This window comes from Triturus cristatus, chromosome 1_1, assembly GCF_964204655.1.
Source record: "Triturus cristatus chromosome 1_1, aTriCri1.1, whole genome shotgun sequence".
Classification (NCBI taxonomy): Eukaryota; Metazoa; Chordata; class Amphibia; order Caudata; family Salamandridae; genus Triturus; species Triturus cristatus.
Window position 1 is genome coordinate 1,199,883,715 of NC_140579.1, and position 25,652 is coordinate 1,199,909,366.

A 25,652-nucleotide genomic window follows, 5' to 3' on the forward strand; every position below is an offset into this window, starting at 1 on the left:
GTGAATATCGTGAAGTCATTGCGAATATTGGTGAAAATATAGTTTAACCCGTTCGATGCGTCGGACGGCGTTACGGTGGGCGCGTGCGGAGGACGGCTGGGGGGCCGTCTAAACCACGCCCACTCTTTATGTTGCCTGCACCGCGGTGGAATTTGCGCCACGGTAAAAGGGTTAAAAAGATATATATTTGTACACACTCCCGGTCACTGTCACCCACTCATGTATGCACTCACAAACTCACTCAGACACTTAAACACCCATTCACATACCCACTAATACAATGATACATTCAGTCACATACCCACTCAGAAACTCATGCACCCACTAAGATACCCATTCAAGTACTCCTGCACCCACTTACAGACTCACTTGGAGAATGATGCACCCATGTACAGACTGACTCAGAGACTCATGCACCTACTTGGAGACCAGCTCATAAACCGATTCATACAGTCTCATACCCACTTAGAAACTCTTACACCCACTCACACACACACCTGGGCACTCATGCACCCACTCACAGACCCACTCAGATACTCATGTACCCACTTACATACTCATTCTGAGAGTCACCCACCCATGTACAGACCCACTCAGACTCATGCACCCACTTACAGACTGTGAGAAAGTGCCATCTTTCTTGCATGGTATGCCCCCACTTTTTGCTGAATTGCTGAATGTACTTTGACTGAGTGTGCCCTGGACTCCTGCCAATCAGGTGCCCAGGGCCTATGTTCCTTCCCTAAAACACACAAAACCCAAATTGGCAAACCCTGGCCACATGTCAGCCCCTGGTAAATGGTACCCTAGGTACCCAGGGCCTGGTGACCAGGGAAGGCCTCTAAGGGCTGCAGCACTCATTGTGCCACCCTTAGAGGCCCTGTACCCTTACACACACACACACTGCCTTTGCAGGCTGGGTGTCTGGGTGCAAGACAAAACAAAGAGTCGACATGGCACACATCCCTGTGTGCCATGCCCACAAACCACTGCCCTGGCATACATCAGTTACCCCTCTAGCTGGGTGCCCTATGCCAGTGGTAAGGGTACACAGGTGCATGAGCCCTGTACCCCTACAGGGTCCACGTCCATTCCTGGGCACTAAGTGCAGTGCTACCATTACAAGTATATGGTGCAGGTAGTTTGTCATTATGAACTCCACAGCACCATAATGGCTACACTGAAGACTGGGAAGTTTGGTATCACCTACACTGCCATGGCATATATCAGCCAACCGTCTAGCTGGGTGCCTTATGCCAATGGTGTGGGCACAGGAGCAGGAGCCCTGTGCCCCTACAGTACCCAGGTCCATTCCTGGGCACTGTAAGTGCAGTGCTGCCATTGATTGTATATGGTGCTGGGAGGATGTCAAACACGAACTCCACAGCACCATAATGGCAACACTGAAGACTGAGAAGTTTGGTATCAAACTTCTCAGCACATTAAACCCACACTGATGCTAGTGTGGGATTTAATGTACCAAGCACCCCAGAGGGCATCTTAGAGATGCCCCCTTTAACCTAACCTACAATCCACGTCTGCTCTGAGGCTGCCTAGGCTGCCACACAGCAGACATGTTGCTGGACCCCTGGGTGGGAGAGCCCCTGCTCTCCTGGGCCTGCAACAGTGCACATCCTGGGCGAGGTGCTAAATCTCCTCCCCCAGGATGGGCAGAGGGAAGCTTCAAAGGCATGCCCCTCTGTGAGCTTCCCCAGGCCACTGCAACCCCCCCCACTCATGTGGGAATCTTGTCCGGAAACCCCAAATAAGGACAGGGGATGTGCCAGCCTGCCAACCCCACCCCTCAGGTGGGGGAGGCGAGGTGAAGCACATCTCCGGGCTCTCGCCATCTTGAAGATGGGAAGCCCTACCCAATCAGGACTAGGCTACTGCCCCCTCCCACAGGAGAGAGGCAGGATAGGGGGTGTACCCACCCCAGGACAGGGACCCACTGGTCCCTGCTCTTTACCTACCTGTAACACCCCTAAATCTAGTATTTAGGGGCACCCTGAACCTTCCTTCCCCAGAATCCGAAATACAAAGAAGAGCAAGAAGAAAGAAGACCTGCCCTGCAGCTGCTAAGAAGAGGAAGACACCAACTGCTTTGGCCCCAGCCCTACCGGCCTGTCGACCCTCGAACCTGCTCCTGCTACAACCCGGCATCTCTTGTGGCCAGCAACCTCACAAACCCCGGAGGACCTGGCTACCTTTTGGCTCTAAGCCCCTGGGACTCCCATGAGTAGAGGCTCTACTCAAAACCTACTTCTAATCCCTGGCAGCAGCCCGGAACGCGAACCCAGCACACTCTGCACCAGCCAAGCCTGGCCAGTGCCGGAGTGAACAAAGACCACGAGGACGACCCCACGGCGACTGTGACCCCGAGTCCGGCACCCAAGGACCTCCATCGACACTCCTGAAGAAGCCTGCAGCCTCAGAACAAGGTGCTCCCCCTACCGCGATCAACAGAGGGTAAGATTTCCCGACACCAAAAGGCACCCCTGCACGCGGCGCCCCGCGGCTCCCTGTGCCCAATCCCGGGGTACCTACCTATCCTCCAACTACCCAACTTACCTCTCGAAGTGGTGGTGGCACCTGAAGAATCCTCGTCCCCGAGCTTGGAGTCTTTTTCTAAACCGGAGATTTCCCATTGAAATCAATTGAGCGCCCGAAGGCTCAAAAGCACCCTGCACCTAGCCGCCCGAGTGGCCCTGGCAGTGCAACCTCTACACCTACCTACTTCCCCACTTGCCCTGAGTAAGTGACCAGGAGCCCAGCTCCCACAGCCACGTGGCTTGCTAGTCAGCAGCCACCAACCAAGGCCCCCCTATCCCTCATAGGATAACATTGGGCCTAACTCTCTCTGCACCTGGCCGCCCTAGAGTCGCTGAGGGTGAACCAACTGTACCTACCTGACCCTGGAGGACCCCTGAGTCTATGCCTAGAACCTCAATTCTGCCAGTCGAGTACTTACCTTTAAACCGATAACTCTATTTTCCTCATAGGGTAACATTGACTGGTTTTTCCTGAAATTTCTTGTAAGTGTGGACTTTTCAAAACTTAAAATATTCACCAAAAATCAGCCGTGTAACGAAAACGAAAATACTCACCTGCTCTTAGGTGAGCTCCCAGTGCTGGATCTTGGTGCCCAGCACTGACTCTGAAAAATACTTACAACTGTTCTTATCAGTAACCCAATTTTCTCCCATAGGAAACCATTGACTGTTTTTCTGTGAAATTTCTGCAATCTTTAAATATTCTTTAAAAATCGTATAATATCTGAAAACGTAATTACTTACCTGTTTTGGATAAAGGTCCCAGTACTGAGTCTAGGTACCCAGGACTGGATTACAAAAGTAACTAGAACATATACTGTGCCTGCAACTTGAATTTTCTTCCATAGGGAATCATTGACTGTTTTCTCTGAAATATTTTCTAAGTGTCAACTTTTAAATAGCTAAATATTGTTTAAAAATCATCACAGTAATTAAGTCGACTTTCATCACTTGATTCTAAGTACTGACCCAGGACTGAATCCAGGATCCAGTCATGGAATTCCAAAAGTAATCCTAAAAGTAATCTGTTGCAAATAATTTGAAATTTCCATTGAGCTCAATGCATTGTTGTGTTTAAAATAGTGTTGCCTATTGCAACCACTTGTAACTGTTTACAAAAGTCAATTGCATATTGCAAAAGTATTTATATAATGCATCTCATTCTGAGAAAGTATATTTTAATGCCAAAGTGTTGGTTCTAAAATAAAACAAGCATATATTTTTTTATATATAAACCATTGGCCTAGAGTTCAGATCTTGAGTGTGTGAGACCATTTGCTGACTGAGTGTGTACAACAAATGCTTTACACTGTCCTATGATACTGCCTTACTGCTCGACCAAGCTACCACTTTAGAGAGTAAGGTTATATCTAACTTTAGCCTCTGCCAAACCCTTGGGGACTGTGGACTCTGTTCGCCCTGTACCTATTAGGGAACAGTATATACAGAGCCACTTTCTCACACAGACCCACTTGCAAACTTATGTATGTCCTCAAATACCCACTGAGACACTCACACACCAACTCACAAACTCACCCAGATATACACACATCCACTCACTCACCCAATAAAGTCTAATGCATCCACTCACAGAGCCTCCCAGACACTCGTCTTCCCAGTCAGAGACCCACTCAGACACTCATGCATGTACACATTCACCCAGTCACTCAGAGTTATGCTCTCACTCACAGCCACATTAAGACACTCATACACCCACTCATGGACCCACTGAGACCCTCACACACCCATGCAGTCGTTCACTCATAGACCCACTCAGAGACATGCACCCAGTCATAGACTTACTCATGTACCCACTCACAGTTGCACTCAGAGACACAAGCACCCACTGATACAACCACTCAGACACTCACGCTGCCAGTTTAGACCCACTCAGACACTCATGCACTGACTCACCCACCCACTCAAACACCCACTTAAACACTCATGTATCTACTCACAGATCCAGTCAGTCAGTCATATACTTACTTACAAACGCACAAAGGCACTCATGCAACCACTCAAAGATTGAGTGACAGACTTACACAACCAATCACAGACCTATTGTGGCACTGATGCACTCACTCATAGATGTACTGAGGCAATCACACATTTTGTTACAGAAGTATTGAAAGACTGATGCACTGTCTCACAGATCCTTAAACCGCGAATGAGAGACTTAGCGATACAATGATGCATGCAGTCATAGAATGTATTTAAATATATGTTTTACACTTTGTAGGAACCACGCGCACTTCGTGACTACCGACGGCACCACAATGACATCAGTAGTCGCAAATATCATTTTTTTGTAAAGGTAGATTTCTTCTAAATTGATCACCGAAAGAAAAGTTAAAACAATATCTAACTAAATTTTAAGACTGAAACTTTATTTAAAAAATTTCTTTAAATGTATTTTTTCAGTATGTGAAATACATTCCTAATCACAGATTCTCCACAGTAAATGTGACAATGTTGTGCCAACTTAAAACATTCTTAAAAATTAAGTCCGTTCTTAATGTACTTTCTGATAAACACATAGCAAAACAAAAAATGAGTGGTATATAATATAAATACAATATATATTTATAGAAAGAAAATACAAAAATGTGAGGCAAATGGATGTTACAATTATGAAATGGCATTTTAAAAAACCTTAGAAATTCACTGAAAAACCAAAGGTTACAGGGACATTATAGTTAGGAATTAGCATAAAAATTAAAACTTAAAACTTCACTGAAAAAAACAAAGGTTAGAGGGGCGTTATAATAATTGGGAAATAGAATTAAAAAACCTTAGAAATTCATTGAAAAAAAAACAAAGGGTACAGGGACACTATAGTTAGGCTGACAATCTACTCATACAAAACAAGAGAAATTCAGCAGTTTTAGTTAGCTGATTATAACAAATGCTCCTGCACTGTACTGCTTATCACCTCACATATTACATCACTCATGACATGGTTAGTGACATCACTCAGCTAATTATAACTGCTGAATTTTACTGGTTTTGCACGAGTGGAACCTAACTATAACATCCCTATAACCTTTGTTTTTTCCTGTGAATTTCTAAGGTTTTTATTTATTCCATTTCCTAACTGTAACGTCCGTGTAACCTTTGTTTTTAATTTGATAATGTTTTTCAAATGCTAATTCCTAATTATAACGTCCCTGTAACCTTTGGTGTTTCAGTGATTTTCTGTGATCTATTAAGTAGTATCGGCGTTTGCAGAGTGGTGGAGAAAGGGAGTGGGACCTGTGAACAGCTCTCAGGATTCTCGCTGCGTAGTCCGTAAAAAAAGTACCAAGGGTTTCTTGGCGCCCAAGGCAAGGTCCTCCTGCATGCAAGAGGACTTAATTCCCCATCCAGTAGTGCACCAGGAGACTCCTTTGCAGAGTGGTCGAGAAACCAGGTGTGGCCTGCTGTTTGGAACTTACTGGAGGGGTTATTAACCCCCAAGGACCCTCAGCAGCCAATGGGACATTATGGCACTACTAGTAGTACAAGATACACAATTGATGGACGGAATGCAGAACAAATCAAAACATTCACCCCCAGTCAAGAGATCTGGATTTAATCCATCATTCTTTTGCTCACCATGCCACCCCAGTTTAGACCTAGCTATATGCGAATCAGTGTTGACCCTGTGCCACATGGGAACAGTCCAGCCCGAACTGCCAAGCCAGGTCCTCCCTGGACCGGAAACATTCTGTCCATCAACTGTTGTTTTTGCATTTGTCACCTCGAGTGGGACGGGTATGCTCAGACGTTAGTCCCGTTCTCTCCATGCCACTGGAATCAAGCTATCCTGGCTGAAGAGGGGTGAAACCCCGAAACCGGTCCTAGGATGCTTGTTTCCAGTCCAGGGAGGACCTGGCTTGGCAGTTCGGGCTGGACTGTTCCCATGTGGCACAGGGTCAAGACTGATTTGCATATGGCTAGGTTCAAACTGGTATGGCATGGTGAGCAAAAAAACGATGGATTTAGGCCCAGATCTCTATACTGGGGTGAATGTATGACATTGTTATTGTTCTGCATTCTGTCCATCAACTGTTGTTTTTGCACTGCTAGTAGTACACCAGGAGGCATGTTTGCAGAGTGGTGGACAAAGACATCTCAGAAATCCTGCACTGTGGGACTTACAGGAGGAGTAGTTAGCTACAAGGATATCCTTTGGGGACTACATCTCCTCCTGTTACTTCTAGTAAGTCACAGATAGCTCAATTGCTTAGAGGTCTTCGAAGGCCACACCTTCATTGTGTGTTTTAGCCCTGGGGAGGTAGTGTTCCCCAGGGCTGCGAGGGTGCCGCGTTGCCCAAGCATTGTTTTTGGTTAAAGCCCTGGGGTGGTGGTGGTCCCCGGCATTATTTAACTTGAAAGCCCCTGCTTTGTTTATAGATAAAGCCTTGGGCAAGTGGTGGTCCTCAAGGTTTGGGGGTCCTTTTGGCCCCCCTGCATTATGTAAATTGAAAGCCCCAGGGAAGCGGTGGCTCCCAGGGCTGAAGGAGGGGGGGGGGTCTAAGCTTAGATGAAGCCACAGGGAGATGGTGGTCCCCAGGGCAGTGGGGAGGCCCTTACGCCTTTAATTTTCTTTTTTTAAAGAAGCCCAGGGGAGGTGGTGGTCCCCGTAGCAATATTGAACCCCAGGAGGGGGGCCTTGTATCCCCCCTCCATTATAAAAATTAAAAAAAAGAAATGCCCCCAGGACCTGGCTCACCCGGGGCAGAAAATGAATGATGCACAGGAGGCTGTGCTTTGTGTATTTTTTCTGTTTTTAATTGCCTGGATCCGTGGATCCTGCTGAAAACTTATTTTTTTTTATTCTGTGTTTTTTTTTTTTATCCCTGGGGACTAGAAGTGGGGCCACCTCAGTAGGCCTAGAGGGTCAGTGTGTTTCTACGCTAACCCCTTTTTAAAATTTATTTTTTATTTTCTGTGGGTCTCGGTTCGACCGACTCCCAAGATGGCTGCCAACACTTCTTGGGTGAACTGTCGGTTATCAATTACATTTCAGTAGCATTTAATTGGGTTTTTGGGCTACCAGATATCTATATTTTTTCAACTAAATATCTTTGCAACTACTGTACGGATTTACACCAAATCACAAATAGCACACTTTCTGGACTTACATCTAGCTTTCTGCCAAATTTGGTGTGATTCCATTCATCGCTTCGGGCTGTAGTCGTCTTCAAAAAATGAAAATTCCCCATAGACTTCACATGGGAAAACCCCTCTTTTCTTGGCGCCCACTTGACGGATCTCCCTGTGACTTTCAACTCAGCAGATGAACCAAAAAGTGGAATAATTATTTTTTTATTTCGGGAAGATTTGTCAAGCGGTGGCAAAGTTCTCGACAAAACAAAAATGCTTATGTATCAGTTGTTCGTCGCCCAAGGTGTTGGATTGCTCTAGCCCACCTCCCGAGTATGGGTCAAGCAAGGGACGCTGCCAGCTGGAGTACTGATTTATTAAATCAGCTCACGACCCGGTGGACTTGTGCCTGGGGGGTTGGAACGTATGTGGGGACCCAGGGAGGTCTGAGGACTAAATTTACACTGAATACAGCGCGCCCTGCTCTGCAGTACACCGAAGCCACATAGAATTTTCATCATCAAGTTTCCCCACGCATCACCCACCCAGAGATGATGCATTCTGGGAGTTGTAGGACTTACCGAACTACTTCAGGTGTGCGATCACATGGCAGGGGAGGTGTGTCTCTCCAATCAAGGGAGGACTGCAGTATCATTCAAAAGTGGTGGCGAGAGGTGGATTCAGTGTAGCAGTGGCATCTGAGGAAGACACTACGTCGAAATGCATTATGCCAGAACTACATTCCAATTAAAGATCTTTTCCTGGATTCCCCATGTAGCCTCTTTCTTCTGCTTGCTGGAGGTTTTGTGTGGATATGGAGATATATATATATATATATATATATGTGTGTGTTCAGAGTGCTTTAGCCAATCGTAATGAGGCACACTGGTTTTAAAGTGGACATTTTTGGAACATCTAATTTTAAAGGCATTTGAAAAAGTCATTGCGACGAAACCCGTCATGCCTCCCTGTTCTAATAAAGCGAGCTTCCCCTGAAGTACCCGTGTGGGCTCGTTCCTTTCAGTGAGGAAGGGAACATGGTTTTGTATATGGTGTGCGGCCACAGCACATTGAGCACCCATCCCAGAAGTAGTTCGGCGGATTTAGTGGCATTGTGTTTTGGTTTTACCTCATGTATTGGGGAACCGCCAAACCGCCGCAGCTACAGCTTGCCAAGCAATTGGGCCGTGACTGCACGAGGGAACCATACTTACTGAGGTTATGTTTCCGGACTGTGGTTGTGATTACTGCGGCGGGATGAGGGTCCAGGATAGCCGCTTTTCTTCCACATAAGATCCAGGCATGGGGAGAGAAGAAGCAGTCACCGCCCACTTGGGAAGTACGGACGCTGGATACTGCTTCAGAAGAAACTCGGAGTGCCGGGTTTCTGGACATCCTCCCATTGGCTGTTCTGAGTGCTTTAGCCAATCGTAATGAGGCACACTGGTTTTAAAGTGGACATTTTTGGAACATCCAATTTTAAAGGCATTTGAAAAAGTCATTGCGACGAAATGTGTCATGCCTCCCTGTTCTAATATAGCGAGCTTCCCCTGAAGTACCCGTGTGGGCTCGTTCCTTTCAGTGAGGAAGGGACAACCTACTGGCGGTCGCCAGTAGGTAGATATAGTTAGGACCTATTTTCCATAGGAAATCCGCAACATTCTATTTGGAATAACGTTGGCGCCGATTGACGAATCTTCGCAAAAGTTTCCAAACTTTTGGCCAGCTCCGGTCCGCTCCCATCCTGAAAGTTTCACGGTGATTCGTCAAGCGGGGGCCGAGAAAAAAGGGGGGTCCCAAAACGCTTTTTCCCATAGTACCTTTAGCAGCAGCTACAGCCCGAACTGCTGAACGGAATTGCACCAAATTTGGCAAAGAGGTAGTCCTCAGTTAAGACTTGTGCCTTTTGCTTAAATGGTGTAAATGGGTTCAGTAGTTCCTGAGAAAATTAGAGTTAAAAGTACATATATATCTATGGCCTCGGAGGATCCGCGCACCCTCCCAATCACAAGCTGAATTTGAATTGGCTGCCAACACTCTGAATCAGGAAGTGTTGGCAGCCATCTTGTGCCTCGGTAGAACCGAGGCACAAGAAAACCCCCAAAAAAGTTGCAAACGCGAAAAGGGGGCAGGGCAGAAACACCCTGACCCCTAGGCCTGCTCAGGGGGTCCCACAAGGACCCCCAAGGCCAAAGAAAAATGTATTTTTTTAAATTAAAACGGGAGGATGCACGGATCCTGCCGATCAAATTTTTTTTTAGCATATTCGCTACATATGCTAATTTGCCCCCGGGGGCATATTGAAAAATAAAGTGTGGGAGGGTCCCAATCCCCCCCCTCCGCAGCCCCGGGGACCTCCACCCCCCGGGGCTTCTTTAAAATGAGTGATGTCATTTGAGATGTCATCAGTGATGTCACTGACCATGTCATGAATGATGTAATATGTGACATCATCAGCAGTGGATTGCGGGCGCGCGGTGAAATGTCCAGCTAAATATAACACCCCTAAAACCTATTGTTTTTTCAGTGAATTTCTAAGGTTTTTTAAATGCTAATTCCTAACTATATCAGGCCTGAAGCCTATGGTTTTTTCAGTGTGTATATATATATATATATCTATATATATATATATATATATATCTATCTCTCAAGGAATTGGTGCTGGGCAAGTCGGGCACAGTACTCGTATATAAATGTCAAAGGCACTTTCACTACCGTGCAAGAAAACGCCTGCACTCCTCGATGTAGTTAAGTTTATTCTGGCTGACGCATTTCGACCTCCTGAGTCTGTCAAAGCCAGCCAGGAGGTCAAAACCCGTCAGCTGTAATAAACATCGAGGAGTTTGGGCATTTTCTTACCTGGCCGTGCGAGTGCTTTTGTTGAGAGATATATATTCACTAAAAAAAACATAGGTTTCAGGGGCGTTATAGTTTTCCCTCGTACAAAACCCTAGAAATTCCCCTGTTATAGTTAGTTCAGTTCAGCTAACTATAACTCGCGCCCCCGCAATGCACTGCTGATGACGTCACATATTACATCACTGATGACATGGTCAGTGACATCACTGATGACCTCTCAAATGACATCACTGATGACATCATCCAGTGAGTATGTGTTTCTGTACAGTTTTAATATGTTTAATTTATTTATTTATTTATAAAGTTTTATATAGCGCAAACAAGATCCCAAGGGATATCAGAGCGCTTAACAATCACACTAGAACTGGAAGGCTAATAAGGTAATAATCACAAGTAAAATACACAAAAGAATCAAAAAGTGCACGAAACTTAACATGGAAGATATGTTAAATACAGTACAGTGTAACGACAAGGAAGTAGGAACAATGTCAACGGGCCAAGGGGTTAGTCCAATTACTGAAGGAGTTTATTCAACAGGAATCTTTTGACTTCCAGTTTGAACACCGTTGTTCTGGTGATTCTGTGTATTTCTGGAGGAAGAGAGTTCCATATCTTTGGAGCCGCGCCAGAGAAGGCTCTGTTAGAGGTTCTTTTTTTGTTAAGGATAGGTGGTTTCAAGAGTAAGGTAGTAGCGCTTCTGGAGGCTCTTACACCACAAGATAGTTCAAGTTTTTGCCTGGGCGTCTTGAAGTGGATAGCTTTGTGCGTCATCGTGGCAATTTTTAGCTGGATTCGTGCTTCATAGAGGAGCCAATTTAGAGTTTTTAGGACTGGCGATATGCGCTCATTGCGTTTGGTGCCTGTAACCAATCTAGCAGCAGCATTCAGTGAGGCCCTTAGCGGAGCCAGAGTGTATTTGGGCAGGCCACAGAGGGTAGCACTGCCATAATCTAGCCTCGGTAGGACAAGCGCTTGAACCACCTGCTTGAAATCCTTAAGTGGAAGGAAAGGTTTGATGTTTCTGAGTGTCCTTATCAAGTGGTTTGCTCCTTTACATGTGTTGCTGATATGATTTTTCATATTCAGGTTCTTGTCCAAGGTGACTCCTAGAGATTTGGCAGAGTTTACGATGAGCGGAGTGCAGTTGAACGCAGTGAGGTGAGTCATCCAGAGGTCAAGATTGGGGGTGTAATTCAGAGGGGAGACGAGCAAGAATTCTGTTTTTGAGGTGTTGAGCAGGAGATGGTTCTCAGTTAGCCAATTTTGAGTAAACGTTAGGATGGTGTTGAGTGATATTAGGTTTTCCGGGGATGAGATTTTCAGGTAGAGTTGCGTGTCGTCGGCATACATGTGGAAATGAATATCCATGGAGTTCAGTGCGTTGGCTAATGGTTCCAAGAAAAGGTTGAAGAGGATAGGAGATAAAGCAGATCCTTGGGGGACCCCCATGAGAACAGGCGAAGGCTTGGAGAGAGAGTGATTTGCCTGGACTCTTTGCGATCTGTGATGGAGGAAGGACGAGAACCACTGTAGCACCTGATCACCAAAACCCATCCTGTTTTGCAGGATGGCTAAGAGGTTGTCATGGTTGACCGTGTCAAAAGCAGAGGAAAGGTCAAGGAGGATCAGGAGGCAGGATTCGTTTGGATCGAGAATCTTTAGAATGTCATCCATCACAGTGCTATGCCCCCTCCGAAAGCCAGATTGATGTTGGTCCAAGAGCTGGTAGTTCTCAATGTGAGCACAGAGTTGGAACTGAACGCATTTTTCAAGGAGTTTCGCAAGGGTGGGTATGTCGGAGATAGGTCGGAAATTATTGAGGTCTGTCCTATCCGGTTTTTTTTAGTATAGGGGATTCTTGGGCGGCTTTTAAGCAATCGGGGATTGTGCCTTGTGACAGAGACGGGTTTACAATCCTTGTCCAGGTGGGGATTAGTGCGTTCTTGATTTCCTTGAAAATGGATGGGGGTAACGGGTCACTGAAGTGATTGGAAGGGTTGATATTAAGGAGAATCTTTTTGATGTCTTGTTCACTGAGCGGGGTAAAGGTGTCCCAGGCCGCATTGTTCTTGGGGATCAGGGGGGTAGAGTTGAGATTTTCAAAGAGGACAGGTGGAGAGGCTGCCCTGGAGGAGAGGAGTCCAGTATTCTTAGCAGCGAGGTCAGATGATATGAGTTTAGATTTCTCAATGAAGAAAGAGGCAAGATCGTCACATGAGGGTGGACAGCTACCAGGTTCCGATAGGTTAGGACTCACAATTGTTTGCTGTTTGACCAATTCGAAAAGTTTCTTGGGGCGGTTTACCGCTTGATCTAATTGGTGTCTGAAATAGTTAGACTTGGCGTTCCTGATTTGTTTGTAGTAAAGGCTCCTAGCGTCTCTTAGGAGTTTAAGTTGGTGCGAGGAGGGATTCGATCTCCAGGAGCGTTCAACTGCCCTAAGGTTGCGACGTTCCGTGTTTAGGTTTTCATTAAACCATGGTTTGGATATTTTAGTTGAGGCATTTTTGTGTTTGAGTGGAGCAATGTCATTTATGATGTTGGAGATGGTCACATTATAGGAGTCAGTGAGTAACTTCACCTCCGTCAGGTCCGCATGAGAGGAGAGGGTCGATGTACAGCGGGCGGCTAGCTCAACAGGATTTACTAGTCTGAGATCCCTTTTCCATATCTTTGATTTTGTTGGTTGGGCCCTCCACAACTGTACCTCCTTGTTGATAAAAAAAAAGGATGTAGTGGTGGTCAGACCAGTCACATGGGGTAATAGAATCCAATGAGACGGTCAGCCCATTCGAAATAATGAGGTCAAGAATTTTTCCTTTATTATGGGTTGGTTGGTCACAATGCTTGGTCAGATCCTGTTCACTTAGAAAGGCTTTAAGGCTTGAAACTACAGGGTCTATGGAGTTTGCCCAGTGCAGATTAAAGTCACCGAGGAAGATTTGGGGCACGGCTGAGTCTACATTGCTAGAACTGATTTCAAATAATTCCCCAATGAAGGGGAGATTGTCTCCAGGGGGGTGGTAGAAAGTGTGAAGTTTGCAGACCGGTACGTTCTTACTTGAGATGTTGAGACAGAGATATTCACAGGAGGAGGGAAAGGCCTGTTGTAGAATGAGTGGGTGTACAAGTGTGTGAATAGATGATTTTCTAGGTGCGTAACTGACTATATAAGTGAGTCCAGTAAATGTATCTTACTGCAGACCAGTGACTAAACTGTGTGAATGTCTGTATGTGTCTGTGTGTTGGTGTATAAGTGGCTGCATGGTTTTGTGAATAGCTATATGAGTGTCTATATGGGTTATTGATTGGTTGTCAGAGTATCTGTATGGGTGCCTGAGTGTTTGTGTGCGTAGGGTGTGTGTGACTCTGTGCATAGATGTGTGAGTGGCTGATTCCATGGGTGCATGGTTTTAAGAGTGCAACTGTGATGGACTGTATGGTTGGGTGAGTGTATATATGGGTGTGTTAGTGATTGAATGTATATCTCAGTGGTACATGTGTCAGTTACTACATATGTGAAATGCAGTGTATGTGTGTGTAAGAGTATATAACTATCTATATGTGAGAGTGTGTGATTGCGGGAGTGGCTGTATGGATGAGTGTGTGCTTGTAAAAGAGCGTCAGAATGTTAGTATTTTTATGAGTGAACTTGAGTGTGTTTAACTGTATAGGTGAGTAAATTGGACTGTGTTTAATTATTTGCATGACTGACTAGGTGTGTCAGTACCTCAATGGATGATTGGCGGTGTGTGAGTGTCTATATAGGTGTACAAATGCATATGATAGTCTTGTACGTAGTGACTGTAAGTATGAGTGACTGTACAGGTAAGTGAGTGGAGATGTATGTAGACCTAAGAGTCAATGAGTGGGTATGTAGTTATTGGTTTTGGAGTATCTATGGTTTTCAAAATGGCCGTCTGAAATTTTGAGCCGGTGTATCAAAGGTTATATTAGGGTGTGATAAGATGCACTAATTTATCACATGGATGATGTCATCTGTGATGTCATCAGTGATGTCACTGACCATGTCATGAGTGATGTAATATGTGACGTCATCAGAAGTGCATTGCGGGGGCGCGAGTTATAGTTAGCTGAACTAACTATAACAGGGGAATTTCTAGGGTTTTGTACGAGGGAAATGTCCAGCTAACTATAACGCCCCTGAAACCTATGGTTTTTTCAGTGAATTTCAAAGGTTTTTTAAATGCCAATTCCTAACTATAACGTGCATGAAACCTATGGGTTTTTCAGTGAATTTCAAAGGTTTTTTAAATGCTAATTCCTAACTATAACGCCCCTGAAACCTTTGGTTTTTTCAGTGAATTTCAAAGGTTTTTTAAATGCCAATTCCTAACTATAACGTGCATGAAACCTATGGTTTTTTCAGTGAATTTCAAAGGTTTTTTAAATGCTAATTCCTATCTATAACTTATCTCTAAAGATATCATGTTTAATGATGTTCATTGGATTTCTATATTTTTCAAATTCAGTGTGTCAATTTCATTAATTGTTTTTTTGAAATTCTTTTTTACCACCATTTTTTAAACTTATTTTTTCAATTAATTCTTTTAACACTTAAAAAATATTATATGTTTTTATTGGGTTTTTCAAACATATTTTTTTATATTTTTAAAAATATTTTTTTAACTATGTTCAAAACTTTATTTTATATTTTTTTTCCATGTTTTTTGGATCTGCGCACCGTTCTCGAACCCTACGCGATAGCATCGGCGCATGGTATGCGTTGGGTACGGGTTTAGTGCGCGATCGGAATGCGGCCGGTACGCGACTCCCAGCCTATACGCAACACGTTCGATGTACGTAACGCGACGTTTACGCGCTTCCGCAATGCGTCATCTGCGTCTATGACGCGGTAGGTGCGCGGATCCCACGAAATATTTAACATTTTAAAAAACATATATATGTATTTCATGTGAATATTAATTGAAGACAAACTCTAAACTAGTCTTAAAAGTAATATATTTTTACATCTAAACCTACATTTTTTTTTTAATTCAATTTTGCGGATGCGCGCTGGTTGCGTGATGCGTAAGCGCAGGGTGCGCGGATCCTATGTGACCTGCAAAAAAAGATTTGATTGGTTCATTACACTTCCTGTTCTAACTATTGAAAGACCCCACCCAATTCAATCATTCTTTCGCGTTTACAAAAAAAAAAAAGGGGGGCGCAGGGGGTCCTTCTACTCTGCCCCTGTTATATGTTTTACACACTTTTTGCCCTTGCTTCTTCAGCCTCGCTTCTACCGAGGCAGAAAATGGCCGCCAACAGTTCCTGGTTTCGAATGTAGACACACTCGACAGCCAATTAGCATTCAGCGCGCGATCGGGAGGGTGCACGCTCGGTTCGGGGAGGATGCTCTTACGGTGCGGGTAGGGTGCGCGGATCCTCCCCGGCCATAGATATCACTAACTTTTTTTACCCTAATTTTCTCAGGAACTACTGAACAGATTCACACCATTTATGCAAAAGGCACAAGTCTGAACTGAGGACTACCTCTTTGCCAAATTTGGTGTCATTCCGTTCAGCGGTTCGGGCTGTAGCTGCGACAACAGATCCTATGGGAAATTGCATGGGGAAAACGCGTTTTGGGACCCCCCTTTTTTCTTGGCCCCCGCTTGACGAATCACCACGAAACTTTCAGCGTAGGAGCGGAGCGGAGCTGGCCAAAAGTTTGGAAAATTTCGCAAAGATTCATCAACCGGCGCCAGACTTATTGGGACTAGAATGTTGCGGATTTCCTATGGAAAACAGGTCCTAACTATAACTATCTACTGGCGACCGCCAGTAGATTTTTTATATATATACATACATATTGCTCCAAAGCACCAAGATGCGAGTCACTCTTAGGGCGGGTCCGAGATGCAGCGGTGCTCCGCATAATATGAATGCTACACAATCCCCTCGTTCAATAGAAGGAAGAACAGCACTCTCGGGGCTTAGTTACAGCGATGGTTTATTGACTTGTTAAAACCAAAAACATACGCGTTTCGGATAAAATCCTTCATCGGTGTTTATTTGTGTGTAGATATATATATATATTTGTATATCCATTTCCACTCCTGCTCCTATCCCTACAGTGAGACTTCATAAGCAGGCACCGACACAACTGGAACCCAAAAATATCTTTTATTAAGCAGCCACCTTGCTCGCATGAGGCAGGGGCAGCATTTGCAGCACAACAGAGCATGGAGAGTAGAAGGGAGTAGCAGCAAAATGGATCCTGGAGGACAGGAGAGAGGGGGTGGGGCATGGAACTTGGACAGGCAGGGACAGGCGGCAGCCATCTGACCATGCTAGGCAGTTGGAAGTTGCAGTGGCAGCTCAACAGAAGGGAGTGTGGCAGGTTCATGGAATATGATGGGCAGAAAGGATGGAGCAGGGGCATGCACAAAGACATTGAAGGGCAAGTGGAAAGAGAGTAGGGGCAGAAAGCTAATCACAGAGGCAAGAGGGCAATGATGAGGCTTAGAATTGGGCCACAGAGGGCACCCTAAAAATTCCCTTACCACCCTAAACCGTAACAAATCCCTTGCCACCCAAAGAGCCATACCCACCCTAACCCCTAAAAATCCCCTTGCCACCCGAAAACCTTTAACCACGCTAAAACTTAAAAATTCCTTTGCCACACTAACTTCAAATAATCCCTCACCATCCAAAACCCCATACCCACCCTAACCTTAAAAAAATCCCTTGCTACTCAAAAACCCATATCCACCCTAAACCCTAAAAAATCCGTAACCACTCAAAAACCTACACCCACCCTAAACCTTAAAAATTCACTTGCCACCCAAAACCCATGCCCACCCTAAACCCTACAAAATCCCTTTCCACCCAAATACCCTCCCTAACCCATCAGAATTCTCTTGGGACCCAAAAACCCATGCACACCATAAACCCTACAATTTACCTTGCCACCATAAATCCCATACCCACCCGAAACACTAAAAATTCCTTTGCCACTCATAAAAACCATACCAACACTTAACCCTAAAGAATCCCTTACCACACAGAAAACTACACACACCCTAAACCCTAAAAATTCACTTGCCACCCAAAACCCATGCCCACACTAAATGTTCCCTTGCCACCCAAAACCCATGCCCACCCTAATCCTGAAAATATCCCTTTCCACCTAAATAGTCACACCCACCCTAAACCTTAAACGTTGCCTTGCCACCCAAAACCCAATACCTAACCTAACCCCCAAAAAATACCTTACCACCCAAAAACACCCACCCACCCTAAACCCTACAAATTCCCTTCTCACCTGAAAACCCATACCCACCCAAAACCGTAACATTTTCCTCGCCCCCCAAAATCCACACCCACCCTAAACCTTAAAAAATCCCTTGCCAATCAAAAACCCATACCCACCCTAAGCCCTTAAAACTCCCTTGCCAACCAAAAAAACGATATCCATGCCAAACCCTAAAAATTCCTTGCCACGCTAACCCCCAGAAATCCCTTACCACCCAAAAACCCATGCCTACACTAACCTTTAAAAGTTCACTGACCACCCAAAAACCTATGCCAAACCTAAACCCAAAAAATACATTACCACACAAAAACACACACACTCTAATCCCTAAAAAATTCCCTTTACACCCAAAAACCCATACCCACCCAAAATCATAAATGTCACTTGCCCCCCAAAAATCAACACCCACCATAAACCTTAAAAATTCCTTTGCCACTCAAAAACCCACACCCATCCTAAATGCTGAAAATTACCTTGTCACCTCAATTCAATTCAATAATTCTTTATTCGGTGGTTAAAAACCATCATAAAAGATTACACATATATACAATTAAAATAATATTAAATCATTATACAAGAACATTGACTGAATCTATGTACATAAAATAATTCATTGTTCACAATAAAAACCACCATGAGAGCTTAATCGAGATGACGAATGGGGTATCCTGCAGGATTCACGAGTGATTCTATCCTCTGGTTACCCTTAATCTTAGTGCAAATTTCAAGAAACTGATAACAGAACACAATGTTAACGGGTCACTGGCCCTTTGTAGATAGGTCAGTGCCTCTATGGCTCGAGTGAACCTGGCCTTTTTTAAAATTTCCTTTAAAAATCTACGTCTTGGAATTGCATATAGAGGACATAGAAGTACAAAATGAAGGGTGTCCTGCGGAGACTTATTGTCGCAGCCGCAGGCACCCTTCTGCTCAATTGAATGGCTAAAACCAGCTGGGTCAGCTAACAGATATGGTAAAAAATTGAGCCTAAAACGTGACATTAAAAACCTTTCTTGAGCATTATACACGACACAAAGATACGGTTCCATCCCATCAGTGGTTTCAAGCCTACTGTGAACACTCACTGAGGGTTTGGCCCCTTCCACTGTAAATCTCACAAGAGATCTTTGGTCCATAAAAATTCTCTTAAGATTAAGCTTGTCCTGTGAAGTGATGCCTGAAGGGTTTAAGTACAACTCCTTGCAGCCCATATTTTCCAAACTAGTTTAAACATACATGAGCCATGGTATATTCAAGCTTTTATCTCTCCCAAGGCAATCTTTTAAGATCTGCCTACTCAACACGGCTTCCGGGTTAATCCAGATTTTCAACCAGGCCAGGATTGGTCTAAATTTAATCAGATCCTCTAAGTAGGGTCTTCCTAGTTCTCTATGGGCTGTAATGGCTGGGGTGCAATTAGGGACTTTCAATATTGAACGAAAGATTTTGTTTTCCTCCTTTTGCAATAAGTCAAGATTTATTAAACCCCACACTTCTGATCCGTACATGGCTTTGGGACAGCTCATTGAGCCATAAAGGTTCATTGATTGTTCCGGGCACCATCGACCAACTCTCATCGCAAAGCCTTCTATAGCCCCCGTTGATGCCACCAATTTGCCACTCCTTTCCTGTACCAAATGGGCAAATTTCAAGGACTCGTCAAAGAGCACGCCTAGGTACGAAAAAGATTGCACCCTTTCTAGTGTATGTTTCCCAATTCTATATAGGAAGCTAGTCCGTGGTTTGTGACCTGCTGTCATTACATAAGATTTTTTTAAATTGACAGACAGATCTAGCGCCTCCATGAATTTACCGAACCCGTCAATTAGAGTCTGCAAACTTTTTGGAGTGCGCGCCAAGAGGACCGCATCATCTGCGTACAGCAGCACCGGGATGTTACGTGTTCCGACCCTTGGGCAGTCTGTTTTTAGGTTGATCAGGGACTGTTCTAAGTTGTTAATATATAACGAGAATAAAAAAAGGGGCCAATATGCAGCTTTGCCGCACACCGCTAGTACATCTAAAAGACTCGGTCAGCCCCCCTTCCGTGTTGTAACGTACTCTGGCAGATGTCTCTCTGTGCAATTCCCTCAGGGTACAGATTATACCTGGGTCAATTCCCAAATGATTCATCATTGCCCACAGCTTGTTCCTGTTAACATGGTCAAATGCAGCGGCCAAGTCCATAAACCCCAGGTAAATGGCTTCGTTGCTGGTTTTGGTGTACTTGGCGACCAACATGTAGAGGTTCAAGCATTGGTCACTAGTGGACCTGCCGGTCCGGAAACCGTACTGAATGTCCGAGATGATGTTATTATCCTCGGCCCATTCAGTCAGATGATTCAAAATGACTCTTCCTAGAATTTTAGCTGTGACATCTATCAGGGAGATTGGGCGGTAACATTGGGGGTTATCTCTGTTACCCTTTTTAAAAATCGGTACTATAATGGCCAGCGACCAAGACCGAGGCAGACCTACCAAAATGGCCGCATTTATTACTCTGGTTAAGATGGGGGCCCATAATTCCACCTTACTCAAAAACAGTTCCGGGGGGGTCCCATCTGGGCCCGGGGCTTTATTTTTAGTTAGTCCCTCGATGCCCAAAACAATTTCTTCCAGGGTGAACTCCAGTACCTGTCCCTGCATGACCACCCTCCTCGCCTCTGACCTGTCTCCCTCCCCGTGGTTATAAAGGCCCTCAAAGTGGGCTGTCCACTGTTCCGGTAGGATGTTTGTGGCAACCTCTGGTGCGTTTTTATCTTGAAAACACGGAGTGTTTATTATTCTCCAAAATTCCGTTATATCCCTTTTTTCGGAGGCTTCCCTCAAGGCCGCCCACGCTTCCCCCTGCAGAGCTACTTTCCTTCTTTTTAGCCCCTTTCTATAATTTAGTCTGCTCGTATGGACTTTTGTTGGGTCCCTGGGTTTACTACTAAGGGCTTTTTTTTAGCTCCCTCAGGGCTCGTGTGCAGTCCCCATCAAACCATCGCGGGGAATTAGAGTTGTTGTTTTTTTGGCGCGTTAGTCCACAATAGCCCTTCCACCAGGTTAGTTATTTGGCCAAATGCATGTGTTAAGCGGGCCCCTTCGACCGAGAGATCTAAACACTCATCGATGAGTGATTTACCTTTTTCCATTAGGGATCGGTAAAATCTTTCCCCGTCTAGTTTCGCCCACCTAAGTCTTCTACCTTGGTCCGTCACTCTCACGGAGATACCCCCGACTGAGCTAGACTTTTGTTTTGCCAGGTACAAGAACTCCATGACCAAGGGATTGTGGTCGCTAAAGGGGCTCCACTCAATTCCTACTTCAGTGATCCGGTGCTTTAAACATCTAGAGGCGAAGATAAAATCTATGTAAGAAGAGCACCCTCTCCCTTTAAAAGTAGGGGGGAGAGTGCCATCTAACCCCAGTGGTATCATATCAATCGTGTGTTCCAAATCGTATGATTGAAGGAGCTTTCCCAGTTCTGTGCCACTCGGTGAGTGGCTAAAATGGGGACCTCTTTTTACTGGGCATTGTGACCAGCTCACATTAATCGGAAACAATGAGGGGCATAAGTGGCAGTTCAGATCACCCACTACTAATGTCGATGGGGCCAGGGCACCATTAACCGGTGCCAACTCTTGGCTCAATCTGGAATCTAGTTCCCCCAGGATATCAATGTCATTTCCTGGAGAGCCAGTGTTATACACATTAAACAGCACTAGCCTTGACCCTTTGTTTCTAAACCTCAGGGCCTGGATGTTCCAAGCGAACCAGTCCACACTGGACCATTTACCTTGTATTTTTAGGTCTACATACATGGACGAACCTCCCTTGGCTCGACCTGAGGAGGATTTTTGTGCTGGGATGAAAAAACATTTGTATCCTGCCAGGTGAAATTGGGAATTGTCTGTTACCCAGGTTTCTTGCAGGCAGATTATGTGGAAATGGACCATATATTGCCGCCATTCCACATTATCAAATTTACCTGCAAGACCTGCTATGTTCCATGAGATGATTCTCAATCCCTCTTCCACTCTGTTATCAGGCCCTGGCCTGGTCACACCTTGAAAGATGTTAGGCAACCCATCTTGGTTCCTATGCGGTAGCCTCTGCAAATCCTTGCCCTGCTGTGTTGGATTTGGGACTATAGCTCCTCGTCCTAGGGGTACATATGGGCGTCCCTCGGCCTTGGACTTAGAGGCTTCCGAAGTGTTTACTAGGTTCCTACACCTGTCCCCCTCTGGTGTTGCCTGACTACCCTCTTTGGCCAAAAAAGGAGTGCATGGGAGCCCCCCTCTGTTTTTTTAGCCTCCCCCTATCATTGCATCCGGGTCACAATTTTTGTAATCTTTGACGACCGGCTTCACCGGGGTATATGGGGCGATTAGTCAGTCATTCTCATCTAGGGACCTTAGTGGGCTGAACCTGTTTGCCCAGCTTGGGTGTCCACCTTCCCAGATCCCAGCCATTCCTCGTGTACCATTTGGTACCCTATTTGAGGTCAAGTATGAGCCCTCCCCGCTTCTCCGTGTGTAATACTGTCCCTCATAGGTTTCCTGCTGCCTTGAATAAAAGTAACTGAGTGACAGCGGCTTTATATCACTCACACGCCCAGGTGGCCCCTGTCTGATGATATGCTCAACCACCCCCCTATCCCTGAAATTGGCAGTAATACAATTGCCTTCTATATTTTTGGGTCTACATCCTATCCAGTTCACTCTCCTGACCAATAGGATTTCCCCATCTTGATTAGGTGCTAGCGGTCTATTTTGAGTCAACCAGTGGATGAGTTTATTTTTTAGCTCCTGGTGTGTTTCCCTCTGATCATGTTTTAATTCAGGAACCCCAGCAAACACCACCACAAGCGGACATGACTCAGGTGGCAAGTTTATAGTGGGAAGTGCATTGAAGGGGTTTAATGTAGGAGCCCTCTCTTCATGTGCTATTCGTGTTATAGGATCCGAAGAGAGTTGGGATTGCCTATCCAGTTGTTGCACGCCTGGACCATTAGTAGTGTGCGTTCCCCTATCTCTTAGGTCAGTGATCTTCTCCCCTTGTGGTTGAAAAACCGGTGCTTTATGGGTCTGTGCAGTTGTTATATGTGCGACCCCTTTATTACTAATGTTCATCTCCCTTTGGGGTTCTACGTTAGTGTCTGGGGTGCTGATGGAGATGCTTGATTCCCCTGCTAAACAAGTTTTTTTCTCCCTGTTTTTTAGTTCACTCATAATCTTGTCCAGCCTACTTGCCAGTGGTTTCAACTGGTTTACAGTAAATGTTTCTAATTGGGCCTGTAAATCAGACGTAATTTGCGACAACCATATTGGAGGCTCTACTTGAGAGAATGTCTGTGTTACTCGCTCAACCGCAGTGTTCTTGCTACTCACAGGATGGGAGGGGCTCTTTGTACTATTTTTAGTATTCCGCTTCTTTGGGCAGCCTTTCTTCTTCCTTTGCATGGTGGCGCTTTTAGCTGGGCCTTCGACCTCCCTATTCCTGATGGTGGTCGGTTGGGCGCACGGGATGTCCTGCTCACTTGGCTCTACAGGGCTAGGGGATGTAATTAACATGACCTCCTGATCATAATCTTGGGTGCCTACAAGTGGGTCAGATGCTGGGGTTATAGAAAGACGCCTCTCTGTGCGCTCGATTTCACTGGACACCGCCCCTAGCGCTCTTTTGAGCATACGATCGATGGCTGTAGGCTGCATGAAGACGGGGAGTGGTGAGCTAGTGGCAACTTTATGCCCCTGCGGAACAGATGGAGTGTTCTGCTTTGCCCTTATCGAGCGCGTGACCGTTTTGCCTGTCATACTCCCCGCACCAATTTGACCTTGCCCTTAAAGGTATCGTGGGGGAACGTGATCACCAGCCCCGCCCTTCACAACACCCAACGTGAAATAACAACCGTTTTGACCCCTCCGCCCCTGTCACCACTTTCGCACAATACAATACAGGCAGGATATCAAATCCCAATAGCAGAGTCTCGGATAACAGGGCGATGTGTTAGTTTTACACACCCTGTGTCACAATGAACAAGACTCACTGTCAAATCGCCGGATATGGTAACCAAGAGGGATGGCCCGGCCCGGCCTCCTTCGGCCCCCGACGGCCACAGACGGCCCGCCCTCTGCCCGGGCTAATCCCGGCACCGCCCACGCGCGTCCCGCGACGCGGAGGGAGCCGTTCAGTTTTAAGCGCCTCCAGGCGCGGAAGTAGTCAAGCGTGGGGTCGGTGATGCTGCCGGGGATGCTGGGAGTGGTAGTCCCCTCTGACCAGCAGCGCGATCAGCCCAGCAACGCGGAAGGAACTTCCGCCTTCCACAGCGTGCGCCAACAGCCCCTGCTCTGCTCCCACCAGTCCTCAGGTGAGTTTTGGGGATGGACTCGTGTAAGCCTCTCCTGCGATAGTGGCACCCGCTCCACCGAGGGAGCCGTTCAGTTTTAAGCGCCTCCAGGCACGGAAGTCGTCATGCGTGGGGGCGGTGATGCTGCCGGGGATGCTGGGAGTGGTAGTCCCCTCTGACCAGCAGCGCGATCAGCCCAGCAACGCGGAAGGAACTTCCGCCTTCCACAGCGTGCGCCAACAGCCCCTGCTCCGCTCCCACCAGTCCTCAGGTGAGTTTTGGGGATGGACTCGTGTAAGCCTCTCCTGCGATAGTGGCACCCGCTCCACCGAGGGAGCCGTTCAGTTTTAAGCGCCTCCAGGTGCGGAAGTCGTCATGCGTGGGGGCGGTGATGCTGCCGGGGATGCTGGGAGTGGTAGTCCCCTCTGACCAGCAGCGCGATCAGCCCAGCAACGCGGAAGGAGCTTCTGCCTTCCACAGCGTGCGCCAACAGCCCCTGCTCCGCTCCCACCAGTCCTCAGGTGAGTTTTGGGGATGGACTTGTGTAAGCCTCTCCTGCGATAGTGGCACCCGATCCACCGAGGGAGCCGTTCAGTTTTAAGTGCCTCCAGGCGCGGAAGTCATCATGCGTGGGGGCGGTGATGCTGCCGGGGATGCTGGGAGTGGTAGTCCCCTCTAACCAGCAGCGCAATCAGCCCAGCAACGCGGAAGGAGCTTCTGCCTTCCACAGCGTGCGCCAACAGCCCCTGCTCCGCTCCCACCAGTCCTCAGGTGAGTTTTGGGGATGGACTCGTGTAAGCCTCTCCTGCGATAGTGGCACCTAAAAACCCGTACCCACCCTAAAACCTTAAACGCCCTTACCACCCAAAACCCCATACCAACCATAAACCCTACAAAATCCCTTGCCACCAAAAATCCCACACCCACCCTAAATGCAAAAAATCACTTGCCTCTCATAAAACCCATACTCACCCTAAACCCTTAAAAATTCTGTACCACTCAAAAGCCTACACCCATCCTCAACCCTAAAAATTCACTTGCCACCCAAAACCCCATTCCCACCCTAAACCCTAAAAACCCCTTATTGCCTAAAAACCTATCTTCGCCCTAAACCCTAAAAAATACCTTGCCACCCAAGAGCCCATACCTAACCTAAACTCTAAGGCAAACTTTACAACCTAAAAACCATAACCACTCTAAACCATAACATTTCCCTTGCCCCCCAAGAACCTACACCCAAAAAAGAACCTTGCGACCCAAAAACCCCTACCGACCCTAAACCCTACAAAATCCCTAACCACCCAAAAACACATACCCACCCTAACCCTTAAAAATTCCCTTGCCACCCAAAAACCCATACCCACCCTAAACCCTAAAAATGCCCTTGCCACCCAAAACCCCACACCCGCCCTAAACCCTAAAATCCTCTTATCGCCTATAAATCTATTTACACCCTAAAGCGTAAAAAATACCTCGCCACCCAAAAACCCATGCCCATCCTAAACCCTAAAAATTCCCTTGACACCCAAAAGCTCAT

The 25,652-nt window shown here is 46.1% G+C and overlaps 1 protein-coding gene across 3 annotated transcripts in view; it reads left to right on the plus strand.

The window, feature by feature from the left end:
* Positions 1 to 25,652, plus strand: part of LOC146871825 (ATP-dependent chromatin remodeler CHD8-like) — a 3,469,548-nt gene that overhangs the window by 2,005,684 nt on the left and 1,438,212 nt on the right. The window lies entirely within an intron of this gene.